Below are 17,861 nucleotides of genomic sequence, written 5' to 3'. Positions count from 1 at the left end.
CCTGCGAACCTTGCAGAACTAGCACTCCTGAAAGAAAGGATATAGCGGAGACATGGCTTAGCCACAGCCTGGGGGATGTTTCCAGAATGAGATTTTCACTCTGCAGCGGAGTGTGCGCTGATATGAAACTTCCTGGCAGATTAAAACTGTGTGCCCGACCGAGACTCGAACTCGGGACCTTTGCCTTTCGCGGGCAAGTGCTCTACCAACTGAGCTACCGAAGCACGACTCACGTCCGGTACTCACAGCTTTACTTCTGCCAGTACCTCGTCTCCTACCTTCCAAACTTTACAGAAGCTCTCCTGCGAACCTTGCAGAACTAGCACTCCTGAAAGAAAGGATATAGCGGAGACATGGCTTAGCCACAGCCTGGGGGATGTTTCCAGAATGAGATTTTCACTCTGCAGCGGAGTGTGCGCTGATATGAAACTTCCTGGCAGATTAAAACTGTGTGCCCGACCGAGACTCGAACTCGGGACCTTAGCCTTTCGCGGGCAAGTGCTCTACCAACTGAGCTACCGAAGCACGACTCACGTCCGGTACTCACAGCTTTACTTCTGCCAGTACCTCGTCTCCTACCTTCCAAACTTTACAGAAGCTCTCCTGCGAACCTTGCAGAACTAGCACTCCTGAAAGAAAGGATATAGCGGAGACATGGCTTAGCCACAGCCTGGGGGATGTTTCCAGAATGAGATTTTCACTCTGCAGCGGAGTGTGTGCTGATATGAAACTTCCTGGCAGATTAAAACTATGTGCCCGACCGAGACTCGAACTCGGGACCTTTGCCTTTCGCGGGCAAGTGCTCTACCAACTGAGCTACCGAAGCACGACTCACGTCCGGTACTCACAGCTTTACTTCTGCCAGTACCTCGTCTCCTACCTGCAGAGTTGGTAGAGCACTTGCCCGCGAAAGGCAAAGGTCCCGAGTTCGAGTCTCGGTCGGGCACACAGTTTTAATCTGCCAGGAAGTTTCATATCAGCGCACACTCCGCTGCAGAGTGAAAATCTCATTCTGGAAACATCCCCCAGGCTGTGGCTAAGCCATGTCTCCGCTATATCCTTTCTTTCAGGAGTGCTAGTTCTGCAAGGTTCGCAGGAGAGCTTCTGTAAAGTTTGGAAGGTAGGAGACGAGGTACTGGCAGAAGTAAAGCTGTGAGTACCGGACGTGAGTCGTGCTTCGGTAGCTCAGTTGGTAGAGCACTTGCCCGTGAAAGGCAAAGGTCCCGAGTTCGAGTCTCGGTCGGGCACACAGTTTTAATCTGCCAGGAAGTTTCATATCAGCGCACACTCCGCTGCAGAGTGAAAATCTCATTCTGGAAACATCCCCCAGGCTGTGGCTAAGCCATGTCTCCGCTATATCCTTTCTTTCAGGAGTGCTAGTTCTGCAAGGTTAGCAGGAGAGCTTCTGTAAAGTTTGGAAGGTAGGAGACGAGGTACTGGCAGAAGTAAAGCTGTGAGTACCGGACGTGAGTCGTGCTTCGGTAGCTCAGTTGGTAGAGCACTTGCCCGCGAAAGGCAAAGGTCCCGAGTTCGAGTCTCGGTCGGGCACACAGTTTTAATCTGCCAGGAAGTTTCATATCAGCGCACACTCCGCTGCAGAGTGAAAATCTCATTCTGGAAACATCCCCCAGGCTGTGGCTAAGCCATGTCTCCGCTATATCCTTTCTTTCAGGAGTGCTAGTTCTGCAAGGTTCGCAGGAGAGCTTCTGTAAAGTTTGGAAGGTAGGAGACGAGGTACTGGCAGAAGTAAAGCTGTGAGTACCGGACGTGAGTCGTGCTTCGGTAGCTCAGTTGGTAGAGCACTTGCCCGCGAAAGGCAAAGGTCCCGAGTTCGAGTCTCGGTCGGGCACACAGTTTTAATCTGCCAGGAAGTTTCATATCAGCGCACACTCCGCTGCAGAGTGAAAATCTCATTCTGGAAACATCCCCCAGGCTGTGGCTAAGCCATGTCTCCGCTATATCCTTTCTTTCAGGAGTGCTAGTTCTGCAAGGTTCGCAGGAGAGCTTCTGTAAAGTTTGGAAGGTAGGAGACGAGGTACTGGCAGAAGTAAAGCTGTGAGTACCGGACGTGAGTCGTGCTTCGGTAGCTCAGTTGGTAGAGCACTTGCCCGCGAAAGGCAAAGGTCCCGAGTTCGAGTCTCGGTCGGGCACACAGTTTTAATCTGCCAGGAAGTTTCATATCAGCGCACACTCCGCTGCAGAGTGAAAATCTCATTCTGGAAACATCCCCCAGGCTGTGGCTAAGCCATGTCTCCGCTATATCCTTTCTTTCAGGAGTGCTAGTTCTGCAAGGTTCGCAGGAGAGCTTCTGTAAAGTTTGGAAGGTAGGAGACGAGGTACTGGCAGAAGTAAAGCTGTGAGTACCGGACGTGAGTCGTGCTTCGGTAGCTCAGTTGGTAGAGCACTTGCCCGCGAAAGGCAAAGGTCCCGAGTTCGAGTCTCGGTCGGGCACACAGTTTTAATCTGCCAGGAAGTTTCATATCAGCGCACACTCCGCTGCAGAGTGAAAATCTCATTCTGGAAACATCCCCCAGGCTGTGGCTAAGCCATGTCTCCGCTATATCCTTTCTTTCAGGAGTGCTAGTTCTGCAAGGTTCGCAGGAGAGCTTCTGTAAAGTTTGGAAGGTAGGAGACGAGGTACTGGCAGAAGTAAAGCTGTGAGTACCGGACGTGAGTCGTGCTTCGGTAGCTCAGTTGGTAGAGCACTTGCCCGCGAAAGGCAAAGGTCCCGAGTTCGAGTCTCGGTCGGGCACACAGTTTTAATCTGCCAGGAAGTTTCATATCAGCGCACACTCCGCTGCAGAGTGAAAATCTCATTCTGGAAACATCCCCCAGGCTGTGGCTAAGCCATGTCTCCGCTATATCCTTTCTTTCAGGAGTGCTAGTTCTGCAAGGTTCGCAGGAGAGCTTCTGTAAAGTTTGGAAGGTAGGAGACGAGGTACTGGCAGAAGTAAAGCTGTGAGTACCGGACGTGAGTCGTGCTTCGGTAGCTCAGTTGGTAGAGCACTTGCCCGCGAAAGGCAAAGGTCCCGAGTTCGAGTCTCGGTCGGGCACACAGTTTTAATCTGCCAGGAAGTTCCATATCAGCGCACACTCCGCTGCAGAGTGAAAATCTCATTCTGGAAACATCCCCCAGGCTGTGGCTAAGCCATGTCTCCGCTATATCCTTTCTTTCAGGAGTGCTAGTTCTGCAAGGTTCGCAGGAGAGCTTCTGTAAAGTTTGGAAGGTAGGAGACGAGGTACTGGCAGAAGTAAAGCTGTGAGTACCGGACGTGAGTCGTGCTTCGGTAGCTCAGTTGGTAGAGCACTTGCCCGCGAAAGGCAAAGGTCCCGAGTTCGAGTCTCGGTCGGGCACACAGTTTTAATCTGCCAGGAAGTTTCATATCAGCGCACACTCCGCTGCAGAGTGAAAATCTCATTCTGGAAACATCCCCCAGGCTGTGGCTAAGCCATGTCTCCGCTATATCCTTTCTTCCAGGAGTGCTAGTTCTGCAAGGTTCGCAGGAGAGCTTCTGTAAAGTTTGGAAGGTAGGAGACGAGGTACTGGCAGAAGTAAAGCTGTGAGTACCGGACGTGAGTCGTGCTTCGGTGGCTCAGTTGGTAGAGCACTTGCCCGCGAAAGGCAAAGGTCCCGAGTTCGAGTCTCGGTCGGGCACACAGTTTTAATCTGCCAGGAAGTTTCAGTAGTACGAAGTATTTATTGTCGCCTACTGGTGTTGTCTGGTGCGGTGTATCACTCCGTGTAAAAAATAATCTCCAAAATGCAACACGTACATTCACGTAAGCACAGTTTTGTTACTAAGTGAACGGGAATATTGCTCAAAAGGGTCTTTGTAAAATATTTGTTATAATTGTCTCTATAGCTTGCAACAAACTGAAGATAAAGGAATTGTCTATGCTGGGTACCACTTGCATCAATAGTTCATCGCTTTCGAGTCAACAACTTTTTGATAATGCAACAGACAGCTGTCCATCAATAGATACTGTGGGACAATGCTGATATTTTTCTTTGGAGCACAATGTCAAAAACAGTGGTGCCAATTCCTAGCGGGGCCGCGATACGGCTTATGTAGAAAAGCAATTTATAAAAATGACAAATAGTATAGAATAATTCAAAAACGAGGAGCGCATATTAAAGTTTTAATACGAACAAGTTATTAAAGGTAGTTACAAGTTGTGAAAGTCGTTGGACAGGGAAAGGAGATTGAAACGAAGTTTTAATCACCTACCTAGGAGTTGCTTGCTTGCAAAAGGCGGCGGCACTATGGACGTCTTTTTTGTGCTTGCTAAAATGTATCTATGGAACGGTGCAGTGATAAAATGTGCTTTGAAAAGAACAACATAAAAGCTAAATCCTGCAAGAAATTTAAAGAAGGATTTCCGTGTATTAAATATAACTATTAATTGGAAGTAATGCGCAAAAACATGCCAAAAAATGACTCCTTGTCGAATGTAGGCATGCGGCCTTGTGGATGTTTACATAACATGTAAAGATCGCCTAATTATTGCAAATATTCGTGTTAACAGCTTCGTAAACTCATTGCCATCATCAGACATAATTAATTCACAAACAGTTCCGTCATGGTATATAAACTCAAGTTACCTGCATTCTGAACATCATGTAATATCGGCAGTAAAATATGCATCATGTCGTCACACGGTAAAAGAGACTGAAATCAAAATGTTTCCATTTTCTCTTCGTATAGAGTTTATGGAAAAGAGGCTCATGGGAAAGTGGGTGAGGGGGTGGCTAATATTTTAAAAAGAGGGACGAACAATTGTTAGCACAAATGGAAACTATGCATGGTTAAAAACAGAAAGACTTAATTAGCAAGGAGATGATATATCTTTATTCATGATAAGATAACGTTTCATAACACAAGCAACTCGAACGCATCATTAAAGAAATCAAGCAGAGGATACACGAGAACAGACACCATTTTGATCCTGCAGTCACTATGAATGAAGAGACAAGGGAACAGTGGGCATTTACATCTACATGGACACTCTGCAAATCACATTTAAGTGCCTGGCAGAGGGTTCATCGAACCACCATCACAATTCTCAATTATTCCAATCTCGTATAGCGCGCGGAAAGAATGAACACCTATACTGATTTAAATCAATAGGGCAAGTTGAAAATATGTGCCGGATTGGGATTCGATCTGCTTACTAGGCAGTTGCGCTGGACACTATGCTATCTGGACACAACAGGCATCACAAACGTACTGACTACCCTATCTCGCCTCCCCCTCCCATCAGGTCCAAATTCTCAACTAATACCACACCCTTTTGATGTAATATCCCTGCTCAGTAGCTTCATTACTCGCGGCTGCTCGTCGATTCCCATGAGAGCTCGGGCTTGGTGCGCATCTACACTGAAGGGATCACTGGCCACCATCACCTTAATTTTTTTCATGCGATGTCTGCTCTTTCGGACGGGAGGTGTGCTAGGGTAATCCGTGAGCTTTGGTGACCACTGTGTCCGGATGGCGTAATGGTCAGCGCAATTGCATAGTAAGCAGGAGACTCGGGTTCGAATCCCGGTCCGGTAGAGATTTTCAATTTGACCCATTGATTTAAATCAGTGTCCACTGGAAGCGAATGTCTTTAATACCTTTGTGTCTTGATAAATGAATAAGACTAACCACCCACGAGGCTGCTGAATAATGAAAACGCGTTCTAATACAACCACGGCAACACAACAGAACCACGAACAAACAGTAAGAAATCCTCGGGCGGCTACAGAGGCTTCTGTGTCCCATGCTAAGGGCGACATCCAGAATTTCGGACGGCAAAGGAATTCCATCGCATATTATTTACCCTATATGAACGAATTCTCCATTCTGCACGCAGAATGCCTCTCATGTTAAATCAATATATGCGGATAAAATAGCACCCTGCTCGGATCTTTGAGGGTAGGTGGAAGGAGCTGCGGGACGACGGGCGACGACAACGGCGGCGACAACTTGAAAAGAGGCGCAGTAGCGAATCTATGCCCGGTACTTGGAATGTAAGAACACTGTTAAAAACAAGAAAACCAGAAAACCGTAAAACAGAGATGGGAAAGAATAATATAAACTTGCAACAGTTGCTGAGGTAAGATGGTATGAACGCAGAGAATTGCAGTCATACGAATACGTAATATACTACTAAAGACGACAAATAAAGGGAAGCAATGGATAAAGAATGGTAAAGTAAAAGAATTGATTCAGTGTATGGAAAATGTAGACTATACAAGTGACAGGTTTACTGGTGTAGAGCTGAAAAGAGCACAAAAAGATATATTGATTATCCCGTTGTATGTGCCAGAACTTGATGACCAGTACTTGGAGGAAACAAACAACATAATAAGGAAAATAATGCATTAATGGGCGATAATGAAGGATTCTGCAAAATTATCATGGGTTACTGGAATTCCACTGTGAGAGAGGGTAAGGAAGGAACCATAATAGTCATAATCCTGGAACGAGGAATGACAGAGGTGAACGGCTTATAATGCGAATGTAATTGAGTCCTTAAATGTAAAATATGGGTGGTATGAGATTTTTCAATATCTCCACTTAATAATGACAGCTCTTAGTGCAAATACATAGTTCATAAATCAAAGGAGGAGGGTCCACTCTTAGAAATCACCTGGGGATGAATATAGAAACCGAACTGATGTTATGCTGCTGGAAAGAACGTACAGAAATGAAATCAAGAAGGTGCACACGTTAACAGCGATACAATTTGCTTGTAGTATAAATAGAAATAATAAAAAACTGAAGATGGTTGCTGTGGTGAAGAAGTGGGATCTAGAGAAGACTAAATTTGGGAAAGAATTACGGAAGTTCTATCACCTTAGGTTACTAACATATAATGAGAGAAAGCACCACTTGATAATGTCAGCGAGCATTGAGATGTGCTGAAAGAATGAATCATAACAGCTGTGCAGAAAAGTATACTATATGTAAACGGGGAAGGGGAAACAAGTTACGAGTTACAGAGGAAATGATTTTGAAGATGGAGAAAAGAAGAAAATTCAAAAATCAAGAACGGTGAAGATATGAAAAAGATATAACAAAGGCAGAATAATGGACTGCGTAGAGAAACAAAGCACACTAGGAAAAAGTGGCCAGAAGACAAAACGACGCAACTGAAAAATTGGAGAGGAAGGAAAGATACGACTTACTGTCCAACTGAGAGAAGATGCAACATGAGACAGGGGATCAGAACAGACCAGGAAGTACTGTTAAGGAAATTCTCTGTGAAAACGGTGTGGTAGTGTACAATGATCACCAGAGGACGTCCTCCAGAGATGGGAAGACTGTTTAAAAGAGTTATATGACACAGGTCGCAAATCAACAACAATAGAACGTCAATCCTTCAACAGTGTGGATGATGATGAAAAGGACTAGCAATCATAACGAAAGACATAAACAGAACAATAGCTGCACTGAAAGATGGGAAAGCAGCAGGTACATTTACGATACCAGGAGAAATATTAAAACGTTTGAAGCAAGAAAGAATAACAGAAATATTAAGGTTATGTAACAAAATGTATGACAGTGGCGACTGGCCAAGGGACTTTCTGACAGAGTAATGATTCCAGTACGAAGAAACAAGAAATGCAGAGGGTAAAGGATAATTAGCCCCATTTCACTTGCAGTCAAAATTGTGCTAAGAATCGGTAGTAAGATACTTGAAAAAGTAATGTAGGAGCTTGTGGATCGGAAGAAATTTCATCTTAGACGGAAAATCGGCACAGGAGAAGCAATGCGACTTGAGAATTATGGGATGGTGGTTTATTGAAAAGGGAGGAGACCCAGACTATCTTAACCAAATAAGTGAAATACCCGGAAGGGGAGAAGGAAACGGAATGTAATTTCATAGGTTGAGAGGGTGTGTCATGTTACTTCAGTGATTACAAAAATGGTTCAAATGGCTCTAAGCACTATGGGACTTAAAATCTGAGGTCATCAGTCCCCTAGACTTAGAACTACTTAAACCTAACTAAACTAAGGACATCACACACATCCATGCCCGAGGCAGGATTCGAACCTGCGACTGTAGCAGCAGCGCGGTTCCACACTGAAGGGCCTAGAACCGCTCGGCCACAGCGGACGGCTTCAGTGATTACAATATCGCGTCCAATTTCCAAAGAACTTTGCAGGATGAGCCTACTGATCTGGCTTGAATGCATGCACTGGTTCGGCTGGGGAGGGTGTCATAAAACCGTTGTAACCTCTCGTGAGGCAATCTGGCTCGCAATTGTTGTAACTGGTCCTTGACATCCTGTCCACTGGCACAGACGGAGTTGACGTCAGAACTGAATTCACACACGCTCTATCAAGGACAGATCTGGAGATGTTGCTCGCCACAAAAGACCTTAACATCACGCAGAAAGTTCATGAAGACACGAGACACATGTGGTCGAGTTTTTCCTGTTAATTAATGGCACCACCGTACTGTTGTAGGAGTGAGAGGTAACATGTGAGGATGCAGGCACAGCTGCCCTCACACTCCCATGCAGTCAAACGTTCGGCCACTGTCACGTCCGAATGCCTCACAAATCTAGATACTGCACTATTCGGCCATCCGGCCAAATGCAGACTGACAGGCTTCTTTCAAACTCTATCAAGTGCTGATAACTCTGCCTCACATGTGTGCGTGGCATCTTCGCGTCTTTTGCGGTGATCACTGAGCATCTGATGCTGTTCATGCCCCTTTTGCAGGGGGTCAGAAACAATCTGAAAAGCTAGTAAGGCAGTTGCAGGGTAGGTTGTGCTGAGAAGAAAATGCGATGTGTTGCGCCTTTACCGAGTTAATTAGTATTGAAGTTATCCAGTCAGACCGTTGCGAGAGCAAATTCAAGCAGCCAGCCAGAGAAAGTGTCATCAAATGTGTTCTTAGTTTTGTTTTGTTTTTGTAAAACCGAAGAAGAGAACGGTACAAAAATAGGACATGGGCGGTAGCAAGTATGAAACCCATGCCAAAGTCTGAGCAGTCCCGTGCGCTACCGTTTATTCTTTGAGAAGAACTGATACGAATAGTATCCGCCAGGCCACTTGAATTTGTGAGAGGAACGGCCTCATCAGTTAATTTCAACGCAACTCAGAAACGGAGAAAGGTACTGAAATTTTTATTCAACAATTATATCTTAGCACAACCAAAGTTGGAACATCCAGACTGCTTCTGACTATAAGTCTACCGTAACAGGCTGGTATTAACATTAAACGTGAACAAGACTAACGCACTCTGGTGGCCGTCCTAACTGTCACAGAGAATTGCAACCCTTATCATTTACATACACACCAATACTGTGTTTGCATTGACGTCCCACCATATCTTCAGAGATGCTTCACTTTTTTTCGTCAGACAGCCAGAGCTCCACCAACAAACTTCCAAAGGTGGTTCAGGGATGCTCACGGTCTCTGGTGGTTCGTTTCAGAGTTATAATATAATTACGATTTACTCGGTTCGTTACTGCAGTCACCCTTCTTCCCGTAAAAATTATTTCACTACTGCGAAGAAGCCTGTAATACGCAATAACGAAAACGTACGACACACCGAAAGGACTAATGAAAGAACCCTCAGACTCTAAAGCACTGTGAGGTATACTGTGATGCAGTTGCCATCAGTGCGGGGACAGCTCAGAAGAGTGTCGTTGTACTGCTCTACCATTGAATCCAGTCAGCCTGTACACGAAGTACATACCGACCAACTGGCCATAGTACTGCTGTGTATCATTGTTAGCGCACAAGTAGCACTGCAGTACAACATAAACCTAGATAGGACTGAGCACTACTGAATGTAAACTTGAGGGCGACGAGGTAACGACACACAGCACATATCTTAGTCATTTTTTTGTGTGCTACTGTGAGTGGAATACAGATACAAAGCTAATTGGGGCAGGGAACCAAACGAAATGTAACAACTCCATACCGAGTCGCCAGAGATCGTGGGTTACTTATGCTGAAATATTCAGAAGGTATCCTTGAAGGACCTCTGAAAATTTGTTGCTGGAATTCTGGTCCACCCTAGACATATGTTTTAGAGATCTGGAAAAAACATTTGATAATGTGGCATGGGAAAAGCTTACAACTATAATAAGGGAAAAAAGAGTGGACTGTAAAACCAGACGACTTATAAACTCAATATATTTAATTCAAAAAAGGGTCAATGAAAGTGTGAGGAGAAAGTAGTGCGGCACGGCACGATACTTTTTATCGCCCTGCCAGTGTCCAGCAATGTTCATTTGTCTAGCTAAAAGCTGTAGTAGAAAATACTAGACCACTACTGTGTATTGCAGGTCGCAACATACATAGAATTGTCCGGTAAACGGGATGTGGCTAGCTACTGAAATAAAAGTTTTAATTTGGCAATGTAAATTTTCAGGTGTATTTTTACGATAAAGATCACAGTTAATACTGCCAAGTCCATACTAAGTGGCAACACAATGTTAAGTTCACAGGCACACCACAATCACACACGTAGCCAGTTTATGGCACTTACACCCGTTACCGAAGTTAATAGAGTTCACCGGATCGTTTAGTTATGAAAGTGCTCGCTCAAATGTTGTGCCCTCTGCACTACACGTAATACCTGTTCCAGTCTTAGATCGCACAACACGCCACGCGGGTTTAACTAACACTCAAAGGCAATAATTTTGATATTTCGTCCGAAATTCCACACGACTTCCACTATACCGTTCACTTAAATACGCTTTGTACTACTTAGCGAACTCGTAATTAGCATTTTTCCGCGATTTTACAATACTTTCGTCGGAGCTGCTTTCAATGAAATGTTACTAGTTCGAACCCTCAGCCCCGACCCTCATAGATCACACCAAAGACTTTGTTCCCAGCCTACATTGGCGCGAGCCTGCATTTTTCTGATTGGCTGATATCACAAACAGCAAATCAGGTTGCAGTATTATTCCGCGCTTTACTTCAATGACCAATCATAGTAAAACATTTCTTTCTATGACAATTGCTAAATAAATAAATTTAGAAAAGTATCAAATATAAAATTACTCCATCTGAAATTACTAATTAATTTGTGTTCTACTGACGATTTATTAGTACCATAAACTGACTGCACATTTAATTATAGTAAATCCCCTGTATAGCTTAACTGGTACTTCGTGAATGAACAAAACAATTTGCATTTACTTCTGTTCTTCTTCACTCATACAACACTCGCACTGCTAATTACTACACATATAAAACAATTATAATTATGCAAATACATTAAATATTAATCAAACATAACTTTACAACATTGTTTTGACTACGACTGCTAGCATTGTCCATCAACTGCTGACCTCTGCCGCCTACTAGTACAACTACGTGCAGCTCTGTAACTCAGGTCCATGTCAGCTGGTGACATCTGTCGATGACTCATGCCTATAACGATATCGTCCTAACAAGTGACAGGAGCGATGCGAAGGCGCTACGCCTCAGTAGCAACTGGATAGATTAATGAAAAGGTGTAAAGCAAGACTGCGATCTGGGTCGCACTCTTTTTAGTCAGTGCCTAGGAAATACGATTGACTTCTATTTACTCGATGGCAAGGGGGTAAAAATTGCTGGGAGAAGACTATAGTGTGTGAGATTTACAGACGACTTCGTTCTTCTAGCAGCACATGAAAAAGTATTAAAAGATATAGTCCTTCTAGCATCGGCTGAAAAAGAATTGAAAAATATAGTTAATATGACTGAGGCTAAAGAAAAGATTTATGATTGAAAATCAATTCAAAACTAATCAAAAGTAATTGCATTAGAAGGAAATAAAATGTTAAAGGGAGAAATATAAGAACATGTACAGTGCTTTAAATACCTAGGAAACAGGACAGAAATAGATTAGAAAAGCAACAATGAAATGAAAACCGGGATACCAATGGCGAAAGAATAATTTTGTGAGAAAAGGAGAATTTTCTGCAACAATATTGACCCAGATTTGGGAAAAAAGACTAATAAAATATCTTGTATGGTGTTTCTTTCGATGTGGTGCTGAAACATGGACGCTGAGGTAGAAAGACGGAGGAAGTCTGCAGGTTTTTGTGATGTCAACATGGTCGAAGATGGAAAGAATACGTTGGATGGATCAAGTGAAAAGTGAAGAGGTAGTGAGAAGAGTGGAATAGTGAAGATAATTATGAATGTAATAGAAGGAGGAGAGAAATTAGACTGGATGAGTATTAAGACACCAGGAACGTATTTAGGGGGGAGGGGGTATATGGAAAGGAAAGGAGACAAGGAAGGAAGAGACGCCAAGTCCTGGTTGATGTGATGGATAGCAGCATGTACAGCAACATTAAGAAGGGAGCAATGGATTTTGGGAAATACAGAAACAATGGAGCTGCTAATACAGCAGAAAACAGATGATAAGTTTGATGACACAATAATGAACCTGACCACAGTTGAAATTTCCAATGAAGAACAGAAATTCTTAACATGGAACTGATACAAAATGCTAAACAGATTTTAAATGAAGATGAAATTAAATGCTTTCGGCAGAAAGTAAACTGGAATTAGCTAAAATGAATAAATACGAACAAATGAGTGCCACTGATACAGTGAAAGCTTTAGTTAATGAAACAAAAAGAAGAATGTAAACTTAATTAAAATAGTAAAAAAATTGGCTGCAAAGCTTCATCACAATAATGTAATTATAATGGAGGCAGAAAAGGGTAAATATTGCACTCACGATTCACAATGAACTACAATAATAAAACATTGGAGTAAAATAAAAACATTCTTACTAAATTTCAGCAATATGTTAGGAAGAAAATAGATCGTAGCCACTACGTAGCTCCATTCTATTAATGATAGAGTCGTTCGTATTCTTAATGTTCAACTTTATTGTGAAGCAATAAGCCACACATTAACATAGAACATCTCAGACAAAAACAAACACAAAGCAAAGAGTAAATGATTATGTGCACACTAGAGTGTCTGCCGCTGCCCCTGTACTGTGCACACGCAACTACTCGTCTGCGTTCTCCCACACAGCCCCCTCCCTGACGAGTGGAGCTCCAGGAATGTGCGGAAACTTGTACCGGACCCTTCGCCCGGCTCTTGTGCGAATTTCCGGCTGTACTTCCTCCCTCGTCGTATCCTCGCGCTGCTTCATCCGGCTCGCTGTCCTACCATCCGTTACACCCTGCAGGGGCCCCTCGTCTTGCTGCAGGCCCGCCTCCTCTTCTCGTCTTACATCTTCTAGCAGTAAGTGAGACGCCGGCCGCGGTGGTCCAGCGGTTCTAGGCGCTCAGTCCGGAACCGCGCGACTGCTACGGTCGCAGGTTCGAATCCTGCCTCGGGCATGGATGTGTGTGATGTCCTTAGGTTAGTTAGGTTTAAGTAGTTCTAAGTTCTAGGGGACTGATGACCACAGGTGTTAAGTCCCATAGTGCTCAGAGCCATTTTAAGTGAGACGGCTTCACCCGGTCTATTGACACAGTAACACTCTTATCGCGAACTAGGATAGTCATGGCCTGGTCCGTACGGTGTAGTACTTTATAAGGTCCCGTATATGGCGGCTGCAATGGAGTTCTGACTGCGTCGGTTCGCAACATTAGATGCGAGCATTTGCTCAATTGTCGATCTACGAACGACGGCCTAACGCCATGCCGTGTCACTGGTTGAGGCCTAAGCTCGGCCAGTTGAGCCCTTACTCTCGTTAACAAGTATGGTAGGTCCGTCTCGCCTGTACTCTTCTGGAAAAACTCTCCGGGTAGGCGTAAGGTTTCCCCGTAAACTAATTCCGTCGTAGGTGCTCCGAGGTCAGGCCTGAAAATAGTGCGTAAGCCTAGTAACACTAGTGGGAATGCTGCTGACCAATTCTCGCCATGGCACATTAACGCGGCCTTAAGTGTTCGGTGCCACCGCTCCATCTTGCCGTTGCTTTTCGAATGATAACTTGTGGTACGGAACCGGCACACGTTTGCCAGCTCCAGGAACAAGGAGGATTCGAACTGACGTCCTTGGTCCGTCGTGACATGTACCGGACATCCGAACCGTGCTATCCACGTCGTCAAAAACGCCAGACTGACTGTCCCTGCTGATATGTCTGAAATGGGGATTGGTTCTACCCACCTCGTAAATCTGTCAATTGCCGTCAATAGATACCGATAGCCTTCGGACATTGGCAACGGTCCAGCAATATCCAGATGCACATGTTCGAAACGACCAATTGGCCCGTCAACTTTACCCACTGGCTTCTTCACATGGCGTCCCACTTTACATCGCTGACAATTAAGACACGTCTGCGCCTACTTCCGACAGTCTCTCTTAATTCCTGGCCACACGAAACGCTCCGTCATTAATTTTTCACTCGCTCGGGGTCCCGGATGAGTCAAACCATGTAACCCTTCGAATACTTCCCGGAGCAAACTCTCCGGCACACCCAAAGGTCTAGGCCGTCCCTGTGAGGTATCGCACCATAACTGTATTGTCTCACCTTCCGGAAACAGTTTTCTTCAACCCGGTGGGCGTGCTCTGCCGAAAAACTTGCAGTTGTGCATCATGCTTCTGCTCTCTCGCCATTGTAGTATAGTTCACTGAATACTTTATTGCCGCAACTCGTGAGAAGTAATCTGCCTCGTAAATATGTCGTAAATCAGTAGTGAACTGGCTTATATATTCCAGTTGCCTGAATTGTTTAGGTGACAAAGTATCCGTACGCTTGCAGAATGCCAAAGCGAGCGGTTTGTGATTTGTAAACAATGTAAACGGTCTGGCTTCCACGTAAGGCCGGAAATACCTTATGGCTTTGTAAGCAGCCAGCAGCTCTCTGTCATACGCACTCCCATTCCACTGTGGGTCTGTGAGTTTCTTGGAGAAGAATCCTAAAGGCTGCCAGTGACCAGCAGTCCACTGATGCAACGCTGCCCCAATCGCCACCTGACTTGCGTCAACAACAATAGCTAGCTTCGCATCTTTCTCTGGGTGAGCTAGTAAAACCGCTTGCTTTAGGCTCTCCTTGATCCTCTCGAACGCGCGCTGCGTGCTTGATGTCCATTGTAGCCACTGATTTTTCCCGGTGTTCGTGCCCGCCAAAGCCTCTGTGAGTGGCGCTTGTAAAGCCGCAGCTCCTGGCAGATGTCTGCGGTAAAAATTTAAAACACTAGGAGCCTCTGCAACTGTTGCAAATCTAACGGGCGAGGCATCTACTGTATAACCTCGACCTTCTCCAAAGGACGGATGCCAGCTGCTGAGACTGTGTGACACAGCTAAGTCCCCCGATCTTTACGCAAACTGCATTTGGTGTCATTCACCACTACAACATAAGTACGTAGCCCCTCGAAAACTGTCAGAGGTGCTCTTCGTGCACTGCTGCTGTCGCTGAGAACACCAGTATATCGTCTAAATAGGCGAAAGTGAAATCTAGCCAATGCAGCACCTCATCGATGAAACGTTGCCATGTCTGTGCAGCGTTTTTTAAACCAAATGGCATGCGTAAAAACTCGAAAAGACCGAAAGGTATATCACTGTCAGCCACCGGTATTTGGTGGTATGCTTTTTCACAGTCGACTACACTAAAACATTCAGCTCCGGCCAATTTATTTGTAAAGTCGCGAATGTTGGGAACCGGATACCGATCAGGTATCGTACGGGCATTCAACAACCACAAGCTCTCCAACTTCCTTTTCTTCCGCACTAAATGTAAAGGTGAGGCCCATGCACTATCAGATCTCCGTATCACTCCCATTTCCAACATCTCTTCCAACTCAGCTTTTGTGTCTGCAAATCTGTCTGGGGCCAACCTTCTCGGTCTGAGGGAGACCGGAGGCCCGGGCATGGTGTTTATGTGGTGAACTGTATGATGGGCCAACTGTGGCTATCGGCTGTGCTGACGGTTCTCTAAGTCGGCATACTTCTGTCACTCCAACCGAACCGTGTACCTTCTCTGTGATTATTCCTACATGACCATGCACCACCTCTTTGCCCCTTATAAGCTGCGATAACCGAATGTCCACCGCGATACCGAATGCATATAGAAAATCTGCTCCTAATGTGCACTCTGCCGCATCTGCAATGACAAAAGTCCAATGACAAATAATACTAGGTCCTATATTCACTGCATTGACACAACTGCCATATGTCATTATGGGCTGTTTATTTGCAGCCTTGAGGCAAAACGATGTGCTGTCACTGAGGGAAGTACATTTCCCCTTTGGCCACGTGCTGACATCAGACCCCGTGTCTATCAAATAATAACACGAAGCCGTCAAATCCCGAACATAAAGTCGCCGAGATACCGTTAATAAAGAAACATCTGTACTTACAGTCTCCATGTTATTTATGCGGCGAGCGTGACTTCACGGTAGAATGCACTTTGAGGCTCGCTCTCCGAATCGTCGATGATACCAACACAACTGCTTCTTCCCGGCATCTCCGCTGTCCTTATGTGTCGGCAGGACCTCCGAACCGGTAGCTCTCAACGTCTCTATCTGCCTCTGCAGCCCATCTAGCTGCTCCTTGAGTTTTTGAAGTTGTGTACCAGTAAGAGCGCGCCGCAGGTTATTAATAGCCGCCGCTTCGTATTCTTCCGTCGTCGCCTCCACCTTTGCTATTGTTGTTGTTGTTGTTTTTGTGGTCTTCAGTACTGAGACTGGTTTGATGCAGCTCTCCATGCTACTCTATTCTGTGCAAGCTTCTTCATCTCCCAGTACCTACTGCAGCCTACATCCTTCTGAATCTGCTTAGTGTATTCATCTATGGTCTCCCTCTACCATTTTTACCCTCCACGCTGCCCTCCAGTACCAAATTGGTGATCCCTTGATGCCTCAGAACATGTCCTACCAACCGATCCCTTCTTCTAGTCAAGTTGTGCCACAAACTCCTCTTCTCCCCTATTATACAATACCTCCCTTCTCATTAGTTATGTGATCTACCCATCTAATATTCAGCATTCTTCTCTAGCACCACATTTCGAAAGCTTCTATTCTCTTCTTGTCTAAACTATTTATCGTCCATGTTTCACTTCCATACATGGCTACACTCCGTACAAATATTTTCAGAAACAACTTCCTGACACTTAAATCAATACTCGATGTTAACAAATTTCTCTTATTCAGAAACACTTTCCTTGCCATTGCCAGTCTACATTTTATATCCTCTCTACTTCGACCATCATCAGTAATTTTGCTCCCCAAATACCAAAACTGCTATACTACTTTAAGTGTCTCATTTCCTAATCTAATTCCCTCAGCATCACTCGACTTAATTCGACTACATTCCATTATCCTCGTTTTGCTTTTGTTGATCTTCATCTCATACCCTCCTTTCAAGACACTGTCCATTCCGTTCAACTGCTCTTCCAAGTCCTTTGCTGTCTCTGACAGAATTACAATGTCATCGGCAAACCTCAAAGTTTTTATTTCTTCTCCATGGATTTTAATACCTACCCCGAACTTTTCTTTTGTTTCCTTTACTGCTTGCTCAATATACGGATTGAATAGCATCGGGGATAGGCTACTACCCTGTCTCACTCCTTTCCGAACCACTGCTTCCCTTTGATGTCCGTCGACTCTTATAACTGCCATCTGGTTTCTGTACAAATTGTAAATAGCCTTTCGCTCCCTGTATTTTACCCCTGCCTCCTTCAGAATTTGAAAGAGAGTATTCCAATCAACATTGTCAAAAGCTTTATCTATATCTACAAATGCTAGAAACGTAGGTTTGCCTTTCCTTAATCTATCTTCTAAGATAAGTCGCAGGGTCAGTATTGCCTCACGTGTTCCAACAATTCTACGGAATCCAAACTGATCTTCCCCGATGTCAGCTTCTACCAGTTTTTCCAATCGTCTGTAAAGAATTCGCGTTAGTATTTTGCAGCTGTGACTTATTAAACTGATAGTTCGGTAATTTTCA

The 17,861-nt window shown here is 44.7% G+C and overlaps 1 non-coding gene across 1 annotated transcript; it reads left to right on the top strand.

Annotated features, from left to right (window-relative positions):
* Positions 1-1,173: 1,173 nt before the first annotated feature.
* On the top strand, positions 1,174-1,248 carry Trnas-uga. Its single transcript has one exon. It is a non-coding gene; the product is annotated as a tRNA-Ser (tRNA).
* Positions 1,249-17,861: the final 16,613 nt, after the last annotated feature.

Source organism: Schistocerca americana, chromosome 1 (genome assembly GCF_021461395.2).
Source record: "Schistocerca americana isolate TAMUIC-IGC-003095 chromosome 1, iqSchAmer2.1, whole genome shotgun sequence".
Classification (NCBI taxonomy): domain Eukaryota; kingdom Metazoa; phylum Arthropoda; class Insecta; order Orthoptera; family Acrididae; genus Schistocerca; species Schistocerca americana.
Note: the sequence above shows the minus strand (reverse complement) of the source record. Positions and strands in the feature narration are given on the sequence as shown.